General features: G+C 36.0%; 1 protein-coding gene across 11 annotated transcripts in view; it reads left to right on the top strand.

The window, feature by feature from the left end:
• The window catches only part of MAP2K5 (mitogen-activated protein kinase kinase 5), a 228634-nt gene that overhangs the window by 59538 nt on the left and 154560 nt on the right, over positions 1–14536 (top strand). The window lies entirely within an intron of this gene.

Raw genomic sequence — 14536 nt, 5'->3', positions numbered from 1 at the left:
ATTTTCAGACTCTGTTTCCACCTGAATTAACTATTATTGAAATAGTTTATTGAGATTGAAGTATTGATCATTTTCTGCTAACCTTGGCTTAAGGGAAGGAAGAGGAGGCAGTGGTGCTTTTGAACGACATTAAATTTCATTTTTTAAAATCTCATTTATTTAGCCTATTCCTCTTCCTGTTTTATAGCCTCTATTGTTTTATTGCTTGGAAAAGTGTATCTTGGCTTTATTTTTATGACAGTATAATTATACTTCAGAAATGTACTTGATTACTATGGGTAACAAAATTGTTCTAGTATATTGGTTTGGCCAATATTGCTATACAAACAACTTTTCAGTCAATTGAGTCTGTTAAAAATCAATACATTATGGTAATATTTCAAGTAAGAATTTGCTGAATCTAAGTATTTCAACACCATCTCCTTTCAGGGAAAAATAGTTTGAAGTGGCAAGACTTCTTCCTAATATTTTATTTTATTAAGAATGCTTTCTTCGTAAATAAATTTAAAGTCCCTAGCAGAAGTGGCTGTGAGCAGATAACATTAGCACACTTCTGTTTTTAAAGGGTGGAAGAGATCTGGTTTCCTCTTGAAATCTATTCTTTGGCTGCATTAGGAGGGTATGACATCCAGATTTGACTTCATCTTGCAGTTTGCCAGTTTTGGATTTAAAAGTGTCTGGTTCTGGATACTGAGTTGACAGAGCTGTGGATAGTTCAGAGACCACCCAGAGGATCACGGAGAGAATAATAAGGGGTTTAGAAATTGTGCCTGTCCAGTCCTCCTCCATCCATTTGTTGAACAGCGTGTTCTGAGCATGTGCTGTGTGAAGGGCCGTGTGCCGGCTGTCAGGGCCAGCCTGGCTCTCATTGGGCCTGTGTCCCGAGGGAGGTGAAACTCTGTGCACAGACAAGTGGGGGTCGTGTCCAGGTCACCTGCATGGGCATTGCATAGGGCCCAGCACCATGCCTTACCTACTGCGACCACTTAGTCAGCATTGCAGGGATTAACCTGCACAGGCAGATGCTTCCCAACCTAAGGGTGGACACGAAGTGTTGTCCATTGCTGGGTGGCCCTGGGAGGTGTGAACTCTCCTACCTTAGGCAGCATGACGTGGTTGTTGTTCAGAACCACTGAGAAATGAATTCCTGCTTAGACTTGGACATGACATGACTCTCAAGTCTGAAGTTCCAGATCTAAATTCAGCATCCAGCTATCATAAAAATATTGTCAGGTGTTGCTTGGTTTTGTTCTTTTAAATTTTGTCTTATTGTAGATTTATTTATTCATTGAACAAATATTTACCGGACAAGTTCCCTGTGCTCCTGGCCTTACACTAGTGGTGCAAGCAGACAATAAGGAAATGAATACAAAAGTAAGATGCTATCAGACCTCATAAGGGCTGTAAAGACTGTAAAATAAGTGGTCAGCAAGGCTTATCTGAGGAGGCAATGTTTGAGCTGAGGCCTGCAGGACAGGAAAGAGCCAGTCATGGGGAAATCTGGGAGATGAACCTTCCAGGCCGAAGGAACCACTCTTGGCAAAAGCCCTAAGGTGGGTGTGAACATGTCTAGGCCAGTGTCTAGGCCAGCATGGTTGGAGTGGTGCGAGCTCAGGGGAGAGCAGAGGGATGGGCAGGGCTTGATCACGCCGGATCTTTGAGACCTTGCTAAGCTCATGCTAAGAAGGCCTGGTCAGTATGGTTACCCATTTTTTAACCAGTGAGAAAATAAAGCTTAGAAGGGTTAAGTGGCATGCCCAAAGTCAAATCAAGACTGGAACTCAAGAACAAACATCAAGTTGTGCACTTAAATACATGCCATTTTTATTTGTCAGTTATACCTTCATATAAGAGCTAGGGAGGGAAAAAAAAGACTAAACTCAGGTCTTCTGACTCCTAGATCAGTACTTGGGACCACTTCTCAAGCCAGGGTTTTTCTGTTTGCCGTTCACTCCCTTGAGTTTCCTAATTTTTAACCCAAATTATTTTTGGATGTAAGATATAAATTAATATATAATTCTGAAAGTCAATGATGAGCCATCTCTAGTTGTTAATTTTAGAGACTTTTTAGTAGATGTTTAAATAGCCATTCCTTGGCTGACAGAATTATTGCAACAAAACTTATTTGGTTTATCCTTTGGGTCTCTTTACTTATCAAAAACCTAGAATTTAATAATCAAATACCTAAATTAATTATATGGCTATGCTAGTGGAGGCAGTGCATTTCTTGATTTATAAGGCACATTAATTTTTTTCTTCAGCTGTTTTACAGTATCTGATGTGTTAGAAAATTGTAGTCTCTTGGTTGGCATATAGCACAAGCAAATATTTGTATACCATACCATCTAGGGTATTTACTTAAATTGCTTTTTTGGAAAATAATTCACTGGGAAGTCCAAAAGGCATTTACTGTGTATAACTTTCTGCCACAGTTTTTTTCATTGCTGTGTTGTTGGTTACTTTGATATAAGAGACCATGTTTCCATTAAATTGCTGCCTTACTGGAGTGATATATGTTTAGGTTCTGATTTGTGCACTAACGGTGAATGAGAGAAGCAGATTACTAAATTAGAGGGGAAATAGCAAGAGAGGCTGTGGAGATTAATCATAAATTTTTTTAAACATTAATTTGTTTTTTAAGTGTGACTTTGTATTATGTGATCCTCTTGACTTTAGAATTTCCATACTTTTCCTAGTCAGCATTACAAAAGAAAGAAAAAGAATGTACAGTATTACTGCTAAGTACTGGTTTTTGTGTTGTGAATTCAAATAATGAAATGAAAAATGTTCAGACAAAATTAGAACTTGCTTTAGGGCATAATCAATATAGCATTTTAACAAGCTTAGTGTATTTGGAAAATATGTATTGTGTAAAGGTCTCAAACATACTGATTCTATTACAACTGCTAACTGTAGCAGCGAAATGTAACAGTATACTTAGTCAATAAACATAAAGCTCTGATTAAACCATAATTAAGTTTTCAGAAAAGTTACCTAAAAATTATGAATAAAATATATTTGTACAATGTCTCAGCAACAAAATTTATATAGCTAATGAAATTTTATAGTGGTAGAGAAAATGGTACATGGGATAAAATTACAGAATGAATTTTTACCATAAACACATGTACTAAGTTTCTGTACCATTTCTTCTCCCTGCCAGCTTTTTCTCAAGGTAATTCTTAGTTTTGCAGTGTATAGCAGCTCGGTCACTGACTGAAAGGGCAAATGAGAAATTTCCCTGCTTCCCTGGAAGTCCGAGTAAAATGTTTCAAGGCCCTGCCTATGTACATACACCCAAAATGCAGGAGCTGCTCAGAATCAGTGGCTGCATTTCCGTTTCCAAACTGGACCACCATTACATGTCCAGGGTTATCCCTCAGCAATATTGGGATGTAGCTGGGTAGAGGAGGTATCACCACTGAAACTCATACTTTTATTTCTTAGTCTCTTCCCAGTGCCCTTCTAGTGAATAACTACATTTTGGTCCTGTGAGGAGCTAATGTAAGCAGACTATGTGCGAGCCTAAGGATTTCTGCTGGTATTTTCTAGCAAATACACTACAGTTGTATTTTTTATTTTTGCATCAGGTGCATGTACCTTACAGGTGACCTGTATGAACAAACAGCTTCTTCCTTCTTCCCTCCTTCCCTGGAACTTGTAATCTTTGAAATAACTGATGAATGTCCAAAATGTTAGCTTCAATCACTTCAGCATATGAGTCTCCAGAAATTATATCTTTTTTTTTTTAATTTCCCATGATTCGGTGAGTGCATTTCTGTGTGTATTTAAATCAACTTGGGAATCTTGTTGGTGTTTTGGCTCCTGGTCCTTAAAAAGATGTTAGTTTTCCTCTTCCCACCCAGTCCCCAATTCCTCCCTCCTTCCATTAATTTTACTTTAACAGTATATGTGACATCTTTAAGCCTTAATCTCTTGAATGGATTGCAGAATAGCACCTTTTCGTGACTAATCTTGAGGCTATACAACAAAATGCTGCTTAATTTTTGAAGAGAATGTTCTAATACAATTTATATATTTTTGCAAGTCTCTAAAGATATCTCAAAAAAAAGAAAAACAACAACATTGTGGAATTGAGTTTAGAATCCAAACACTTTGCTTGTGTTGTCCAGAGCATAGCTCCTCAAAATAGAGAAGAGGCACAGTGCCCTGTGCAGGGAGGTCACTCAAATTCCTTCTTGTTTCGGGGTTTAAACCCGACTGTTTCCAGATGGTGGAAGGTCTGATGGTAGTTTGAGTGGTGTTCAGTTTTAATGTTAAAAGAAATAGTCGTTCCTGGTTTGTTTTGCCCCTCGTCATGATACGCCCATTTCATGAAGTCTGTTATGCACAAAAGTGCACAAAATGAAGACAAAGTGCCTCTCTTCAGCCTGACAAAAGCTATTCCTTTGCAGAATGGTAGCTGCAGCGAAAGTAAATAAATGAATGGACAGCAATCACAGCCTAGTTGATGAAACTGTTCAATTAAAGCACAGGCATTTACATGGTGTAATTTCCCTAAATTGCCAATGAGCCCCTTTAGACACAACCAGTGTTCAAATTGATTTCAGCATTGATTTTGGCTGAAGCTGATAAATTTCTGCTTGTTAGTTAAAGTAATTTTGCAGAAGACTTTGTACTGCAGTATTGAAGTGTTCATTTAGCTGATGGTTAAAAGAGGAGTTATTTACAGAGGCCTCTACTGTTGTTCTGAGATGGGGCAATTCCCCAATCATCTTTTACTTTTAATTTTTTAGGCTTCAGTATACCAATCAATAGGTGATTGAAACTGATTAAAACTTATCCAACCAGCTGCCTATGGCAGTTTAATTAGAAGCTGGATGATTTTTAAATTAAAGTTGTCTTATTTTCATTGCATAGCCATCTTCCAGAAGAGTAAGGGACTAACAATGCTGAAAACTTAAAGTTTGGCTTTGTTAAAGTGTCTCTCAAATGTTAACTCAGTAGCTCTTGATACTAGGGCAACTCAAAAATGTATTCAGATGTATGCTTTTATATAGATTAGAAGTAATAATATACTTGTTAGCCAAGGAAATTTTTTTTTCAGGCAAAGGGATACCCTGTAGTATAAGGAGATGTGTGAAAGAACAACTGTTTGCGATGTATGTCTTATAAGCAAGATGAATTCTTGAGCTTATTTTTTAAATACTGCATTACAGGATGAAACTAGCCATCATGATATCCTGTGCATCTCCCTCCTGAAAACCATCAGCTTTGAATTTATATTTTATTCTGTTTTGAGGTTCGGGTTAAAAACAATTCCCAATGAATGAAAAACATATTTTCATATAAGTACATGTTGACTTTTCAACAGTATTATGGGTAGTGTTATAGAAAAGAGTTGGGTTTTTTTCCTTTTTTTTCCCCCCCAGGGAAGCTTCCCCATACTTATTTTCTCTAGTGTTGGACAATTTCTTGAGATTTCAATGGAAATGGGTTAATATTTCTGTCATAGGGGACATATGACATCTGGTACTACAGGAAAGAAGGGAATAAATGGCTCACTTTTCAGAGGTGCGTTTACTCTTTGACCCACTAGGGTCCTATTTAGTGTTCTAGGAAAGGTAATTTAGTAAATTGTACTCCAGCGGCCTGAAAAAGTTAATGCAACTCTGAAAAGAGAGTCATTCCATTGATTTTTCCCTATTGCTTTTTAAAAATCAGCACTGACCACATTCAGAGAACCTTGAAGACAACTAGAGTTAGAGGATTTAGAAGCAGTCAGTTTGTGTTCACACAGGTTTATGGGGACAGGCAATGGATTTGGCTTCACAGAACTTGAATCCACTTCCCACTCCAATGCTTATCAGATAAGAATCTTGAAGCAGTTGTTAATATAACCAAACCTTCCTTTTTGTTTCTTTAAAATGGGGATAATAAGAATATCTGCCTTACAAATGTTTGTGCAAATCAAGTAGCTTCTCTCTATAAAAACTTTTTACAAACTAGGAAATACAATAGAATATTAATTATTAGTATTATAGAAGGAAGTTTTCTGAAATAGCCATTTTTGTGTCTGATTTTAGAAAGTGATTCATTATTAGTGACCTCTGAGCAGAGATTACATTGTAATGAAACCATTTCAGGAGGGAAGTTGCCTAGCTATTAATAGTTATTCCTCGAGGTATTCCTGTTTGTCCCCACATGTACTGCCTGACTGCTCCATTTCTTTCATTCTTATCATTAGGCTTTATTTCTCTTGCCTCTCTGTTTTGCCCATTACATTCTTTCAGAACCTTTGATCAAGAGATCACTATGACGGTAGCTTCCTTGATCTCAAAGGTGTTTAAGCCATATATTAAAAGACATTACTCTAGTTGATATAGGGAGTGTTAGAGGCTTGAACCAGGCTGCATCAACTTACGGAAGAAATACGGAGGCAGTGATGACCACAGTCACTGAGGCAGGTGTGGGAGTCTGGAGGCAGGTCTAGACATCTTTCTGACCCAGCCAAGTTCTCCGTATCATGTGTTAGGTTGGTTTGTGAGCCCTATTAGGATCATCACCTTGAAAAAGTTGTTAATATCTGTGACCTAGTAACATGTTTGGTTTGATACTTAAACAGTCTTGGGGTGGGTGCCTATTGCTTCACTGCACATTATTTTGCAATCAGTTGCCAAGCATCTGTAATGGGTTTTTAGGCAGAAGGAAGGTTGGCAGAGACTGTTATTTGAACTAGTACAGTTTACATAAAAGCTTCTTTTTACAACTGCTGTTTATTTTGGATTTCCTATTTTAACAGCTAGAGCCTGGCTAATGTGTTTATCTATTATGGAAGGCAACAACTGTCAGTGTTGATTTCCCTGAAACTATTTGAATTTTTTCTGTGGATGGCTATTTTAGTATGTGACATATCGGTAAAATCCACCCCTAAAGAAACCTACCAAGAGAATAAATCTCTAAAAAGATCAAGCAGTAAAAACTTGTTTAGAGTTTTTCATTAACAGAACCACAGCTAGTTTACATTTGGTGACTGAAAACATGTTGTATTAAAAGATGACATCGAGAGAGTCTTAAATTAATCTTACAGGGTAACAAAAGATTTTTGTTTTGTTTATGTATATACTCACATGCATTGATGCATTTGACTTTTATAAAGGCAAAGAAGGGTTCTACCTGTTGGGTGTTGTCTTCAGAATTGTTCAGCCTTCTAATCTTTTGACAATGTAATACAACCGACTCTCACGTTCCTTATTTTTTAAATTTTTTTTTTTCAGGTTCCTTATTTTAGGTAGACTCAAAATGTATCACTTGAAGCTGGGTATCTCCTAGTGGTACATTTAACCCTGTAATTTCAATCATCTCCATTCCTTTTTGTTTTAATTTTCTTTTGTGCCAAGTGTACAAAACCTTGGAATGGAAAAGTTGGAAAAAGACTTCCATTTGTTATTCTAAATTTACATAAAATCGGAGTTATTTTTTTTTTGGTCAATAAATAAAATGTCATCTAGAGAGCAAGAAAACAGCATCTGTAACTATGGAAACCAATGAACTTACATCATACTGGCTTTAACAGACACCTTTTTTTGATAAAGAAGTAGATTTAATTAAATCTCAGTATGGCCAACTCTTAACTTTCTCTGTTAGCAAGAATTAAGAGCTACATAGACAATTAAAATGGGCAACTAATCAAAAATTTTATTTTAGCCAATGGTTTGTCTCTTCCTAATCAAACTTTTTGTCATAATGAATCAGATCTCAGAGAGGTTTCTCTTTAACCTTGTCTCCTTTCCTTCGCCCTGTCTCTGATGGACATCCTCCTGGAAGGGCATTCGGAGAATAGAAAATCAGGAAACCCAGGATAATCCCACAAGCTGTGAATTCTGTGCCTGAAAAACAGAATCAATTTTATAATTTTAGAAAGCCATTACTATGCCTGAAGCAAGCTAATAACACAGATGCATTTGTAACTTTTATTTATTTTTAAATAGTCTTTGGTCACCTTTTTTCTTGCCTCCTACCTATCCTCTAAGAGACCAAGGGAGCAAAATAAGTAAGCATCACATTCTTTCCTGTTTACCTAGAATAAGACCATTGCTCTCTAATTACTGATTGTTTCTTACACAAACTCTTAACTATTGCTTTCACCATTTTAGTGACTGAATTATTCTCTTAGGTTTCCCATCCATTTAGAGAATTTTCCAACAGTTGATAGCACTGTATGAATAGTTTACAGAGTGATCGTGTCCCTCTTTTCACCAACCTTCTCTGAAATGTTATGTAAGAAGTAGAACTTAAGTCAGTGACATTTTTTCCACATGATATATGAAAGAATTGCCTTGCCCCCTTCACAGGACAGTGGCAATACTGTCATTTCAATGTTCTTGTTTTGCCATTGTGATTAAAAATCATCATACATGCAATTACATACATGAGATCCTTGCTCCATGAGGCAAAAAAAAAGCACAAAAGGTGTTTTCCTACTCATTTTGATGACTGTTTTGCTAAGAAATTGACATTTTAACAATATCAGTTATGCTGAAGTATGAAATATTTACAGTTGGATCATTGGTCAGCCTCTCTATTCTTAAATTACATTCCACCTCACAATCACTAGAGAAGCACAAGATACTCCCTATTATAAATTCTTTGTGCTCATAATTTAAAATAACTTGATTAGAATGTATTCAGGAATTAACATGCAGAATAGCGCCATAGAACTTAGATGTCTACTTTAATTGTATGAGATTGTACAAGCTTTATCAGAAAATATATGATCAGCTCTAGGTTATTTATTTTATGAACAGGAGTCAGCTGGAACGATTCATATTTTCTTGGTTCTCCTAGAATTTGAAATTCTAAGCATAAATAATTTCAGTAAACATTGTAAAATACAGATGCAATTGATTTACGCATGACATAAACTTGTGTGGGAGTCCAGATGTTGGAATGTGAACACAGGTTGTTTCTCCCTTATGTCCTGTGTGAGTGTAGGACTTTTTAACATTTTGTCTTCAAATTTTTCTTTTCCTTTCTTTCTCATTTTTAAAGATTCTTAGAGAAATTTAGTTTGTTGTTCGGGCTGGATCTTTTAATAAATTCTCATTAGGATTTAGATGAAGGTGAGCATGCCTCTCGCTTTGTGTGGATGGTCCTAGAGCCATCTTTGAAATTTCAAAGAGCCAATATTAGAATTAATTACATTTGTCCCCAAGTATTATTTTTGAAATCAGTCACATGTTTTTTTGAATACCTACTCTGTGCAAGATACTGCACTTGCTAGTACGGGAGCTGTAACAGCAACATTCAGGGGTGCAGGGATACCATTCTCTGGGTTCCATTGCTGGCTGACTGTCTGCACCTTCTCATCTCTTGACTGGTTTCTTCTCATCTTTCTGACTTCTGAATTTGGAGTGCCTTGGGGCCAGTCCTCAGAGCCGGTCTCAATTTAATTCCTAAGCGCTTTTGTAATTCCATGGCTTTGTACACCACCTTATGTTGATGAAGCCCAAGTGTGTATCTTCAGCCCTGGCCTCTGTCCTGAACTTCAGGCTCATATCTAATTGGTTGGATGTCTTTTAGGCATTTCAAATTTACCCACAACTGAATTCTTGATTTCCTGTGAAACTTGCTCCTTCTATAGTTTTTCCAATGTCAATAAATGAAAGCTGTTCTACAAGTAGCTCATGACAGAAACTTTGCAGTCATTCTTAATCCTTCCTTTTCTTTCAGACCATCCACCAAATTTACCCACAAATCTTGTTGGCTCTTCCTCAAACTATTGTAAGAAACGAACCACCTCTCACCACTCTTTTCCTACCACTATTATCTCTTGCTAGGATTATTACAGTAGCCTTCCAACTAGTCTCCCGGTTTCTATCCTTGCTTTCCTACAGTGTGTTTTCTCCACCCAGCAGCCAACATTATCTTTCTAAGATATGTAAGTTCTCCCCCCTCCCACCATGGCTTCTCATGTCACTCAGAATAATAGTCAGATTCTTCATCATGATCTAAATGATACTACACAATCTATCTTCCCATTACTTTTCTGACCTCATCTCCCACTGCTAACCCTCTTGCTTATTCCACTTCCATACACGTCAAACACACACCTCTACTTTAGGGTCTTTGAACTTAACATTTCCTCTCTCTAGAGTCTTCTTCTTCCAGATATCGAAATGGTGTGCTCCCTTACTGCTCATATGTAACCAGATGAGAGAGGCATCCCCTGATTTCTCTACCCCTAATGTATTAAAAAAAACATGCCTCTAATCTTGGTTACTTGCTGTATCCTTACCTTTATTCTTTTTCATTGTACTTCTGCTGCCTGACATACTATAGTCAGAAAAAGTGACCTTATATATTACAGACTTTATTGAGATTCGCTCTGTGCCTTAGTAAGTACATAATAAGTTTTTAAAAACTAAATTTTCTGTACCTGGAAATAAGTGTATTCTCAGTTCCATTGATGAAGAGTTCCAAATGTGATCATGTGACTAACCTGTTAATTGTGATGTTAAGCTCTCCTATATCTTACTAATTTTGATCTGACTGATCTGTTGATTAGTGAAGGACATTCTCCCACTATGACTGTGAGTTTATCCAATTTTCTTTGTAATTCCATCTGTAACATATAGGTTACTTTTTCTGACTACTGTACAATTAGTTTAGAAATCAATAATAAGTTAACCCTTTCAACACAGTTGGAAATTAAATTAAAATGTACACATCTGAATAACTTAGGGGTCGTATATGATAAATCATAATGGAAATAAAAATATTTACAACTGAACAATAAAAAAATGCCATATATGAAAACTTCATAGGATGCAGCCAAAGTCATATTTGAAGAATAGTTTTTTGTACATACATTAGAAAAGAATAACTGATATTAATAGGCTTAGAAGCTAACTCAGGATTTTTTTTTTTTTAATGGAAGGGGTTAAACCCAAAGGAAGTGGAAGGGAAGAAATAGTAAATAAAAAAAATTAATGAAATTAAAATTCAAGAAATAATTGAAGAAAACCAAAAGTGGGCATGAGATAAATATGGTAAGAAATCTAGAATTTGTATCATGGTATAGCCATATCATTTCAGATGGCTGTTTTAATTCTTTGTCTTCAAAGTGGGTTTAGCATGAAGTAATGCTACTTATTTTTCTTAAAAAATGATACTCATATATTGCAGACTTTTGCCAGTGTTCATTGTTAAAAGCTCTTGCTATCTTAGTCTCAAAACACCTATTGTGTTTCCGTGAAAATAAGACCTAGCTGGACCATTAGCTCTAATGCATTTTTTGGAGCAAAAATTAACATAAGACCCGATCTTGTTTTATAATATAAAACCAGGTCTTATGTAATATAATATAATATCTGATCTTACATTAATTTTTGCTCCAAAAGGCGCATTAGAGGCGATGGTCCGACTAGGTCTCATTTTTGGGGAAACACGGTAGTTGCCCTGGAAACTTACTAGTTCACTAAGATATAATACATGCCAGCCCCCATCCTCATTAAATCCTCACAACTCTATAAGGTAGGGATCGATTTCCCCATTCCAGGCTTGAGACAACTGAGACACGATGAGGTTCCTAACAGTCCAGGTTCACATTGTTAGGAAGTGGCAGAGCTGGGATCAGAAGCCAGGCAGTGACTTCAGAACCTACAGTCTTCACTCTCTGCCTGCCCCTGAGATAGATGGGCAGTGCTTGCTTCCTTGTCTGGAAAGATTTCGGATATGATGGTCCTTCGCCTGATTGAAATAGGTCAGCACCTTTGTAAATTTTGAATTATGACTTTTTCTGTTTTAGAGCATGATGCAGAAAATTGAAACATCGTCACATATTTCTTTTAGGTCCTAAAATACGAATGTTCTGCCACAGTTCCAGTCTTAGCTTTGCCATTGACTACCGTGTGAACTTGGACAAGTTTTTTCACCTGGGTTTACAGTGTGTCCACTGTAAAAGGAAGGGGTTAAACTAGACAATTTTCTATATTCTCTGCTAGGTCAATAAATTATCTGATTCCGTACTCTGCAAGAATTAATTCTGGTATCAACTTTTTTGTCTAGTCATCTAGAACCTAGTGTTCCAAATGAAAACAGAAAGTAGGAAAGTATGGATCATAAGTGTTCTCTTTTGCTGGGCTCTTTATTTTCAATACTCAAAATATTTGTGCCAGGTTACTAGCTTTTGCCATCCTGAAGTATATATGTTGTGTGCTTAGTTTTATGGGCTGGGAATATTCCCTGAAGGTCTGTGTTGGTCCCAAAGAAAATGGGACTCTCAGGACTAAGCACTAAAAATATAAAAATGCGTCCTTCGTGCACTCATTGGAACAGGTAATTACTGTGGCAACAACAAACTAATTTGAAGTGTTAGCTGTTAATTAAAACAATGCAGAGGTGTACAGTTGTCTTTGGTGTAACCAGAGCCTCCATTCAAACTTCATTAATCACTTTACAGTTAATGTGTTGAGGAAGGTCAAGACAATTGAGATGCAGTATCCGTTGAAAGTAAACAAATTCCTTTTCCCTGGATAGAATGCCATTTGCAAAGTTAACGGGCTTACTCAACTCATACCTGGCATTGCCTTTGTCATCGACTTCTCCTTGATGATTAAATGTTAAATTGGTACTGTCATTGCACTGTAAACCAAACCACACAGCATCTTTATTGCTCGAAATCGAACCCAAACTTCCATGGATGAATTAGCATGCGTCATAATTAAATCATCAAGCCTCCTCTTTTAATTCACTTGGAAATAGGAGACCTTTCTTTTGGAACAGAGATCAGCTTTCTTGACAAGCTAATTAACTTGCCAAACTGTCCAATATGGTATACATATTAGACTATCTGCTAATTTCCTTATCGCTGCTGGTCGTCTCAAAAGTCAGGTGTTGCTTGTTGTCCAAAGTGGCACACTGTTCTTTTTACAACTTGGGAATCCTTGTGTATGCAGTCAACTATTTATCTTCACATTTTAGTCTTTGGTTAGTGATTCTAAATATACAGTATTTTTTGAAGTTGTGATTGGAAGAACTTGTGGTCTATAAGAGGAAAAATAATAAGATAATTACAAAATTTTACATATTATGTTACCTGTATTTACATGGAATAAAGTTATTAAATTCCTTCAAATCACATTTCAGATTAGCTTAGTCTAACAACTCTATCAGGCATTGAGGAAGATACAGTGTAAGTCTTTATATGTCAGTGTATTACATGAGTGCAGATATATCTGAATCAAATTGTGACCTGAAATGTAGTTCACGTTGTAAAAGCCTGATATTAACATAGATAGTACAGTAAGTGGTAATTTGTTTTAAAACCAGTATAATATAGGGGTTCTACTTATAAAATGTGTATCACTTTATACAAAATGTATCAGCTTTCTTGACAAGCTAATTAACTTGCCAAACTGTCCAATATGGTATACATATTAGCCTATCTGCTAATTTCCTTTTACAAAGTATAAAGTATTTTTAAATAATTTGAGTTATGTAAACTTAATAGTATTTCTGTGTACTAGGGAGGTTGACATTTAGAGAAAGTCTTCAGACACTTTTACAGATTAAAGAACTCTGCTAAAGTGAACAATTGCCAATTTTGTAATTTTGCCTTTCTTTTAAATGAGATACACCTGAATTTCTCTATAATTAATTGATAAAATAAAGGCTAAGTTTACCTTCCATAGTTGGCTCAATTTTTGTCAATCAAGTAGAAAAAGCAGAATTAATTTATCTGTATATACATTTACATATGTTTTTTCCTAGTCTTACCTGAATTTATAACATTTTATATGTGAAAAGTTATAAATCCTTATAAGTTGTTAATAGTTAAATTATAAGTCTGTCACTTTAAAAACAATTGTCAGTGATTGCACAACTCTGTAAATTTACTAAAAATTATTGAACACTTAAAACAAGTGAATTTTTTCATACATAATTATCTCAATAGAGCTGTTTAAAAAATTTGAGCAATCACACAAATATTTCTGCCAGAACAACAGAAAATGATTTTTTCATTTTGATAATAGTGGAATGCATGTTCTTTTTAAAGAAATGAGCAATTTTTTTGTACCTGTGTGGTGATGGATGTTAACTAGACTTACTGGAGTGATCATTTTGCAATATATACAAATGTCAAATCATTATGTTGTATACCTAAAATTAATGTTACGTGTCAGTGATATCTCAAAAAATAATAATAAAGTAAATGAACATTTTTTACTACTAGGTCAGCTAAATTGGGAGCCTGGTAAATATTGCAACTTGGCAGGTGAGGACAGGGAATTCCTGAGAAGCCAAATTCCATTCCCCCACATCTTCCCTACCCCACTCACGTCTTAACACTAGCCAGGTGAGAGGAATAACATCCTATCTTGGCTAATGTGCAAAATCCTCTATAGAACACGATTTTAGTTCTTCCAAACTGATTTGTTTCTTTGTACTTTTATGGACTTGCAGTAACAGTGCTTGTTCATGTTGCATGGTTCATTTTGAAATTTTTTATGTAAGGCAAAATTGTTTCTGGATAATGGTCAGTCCTTGCTGTACATACATGAAGGTCCACATT

The sequence above is a fragment of the Rhinolophus sinicus genome, linkage group LG03 (assembly GCF_036562045.2).
Source record: "Rhinolophus sinicus isolate RSC01 linkage group LG03, ASM3656204v1, whole genome shotgun sequence".
In the NCBI taxonomy this organism is placed as follows: Eukaryota; Metazoa; Chordata; class Mammalia; order Chiroptera; family Rhinolophidae; genus Rhinolophus; species Rhinolophus sinicus.
The sequence above is the reverse complement of the archived record's forward strand: the minus strand, read 5'-3'. Positions and strand labels throughout refer to the sequence as shown.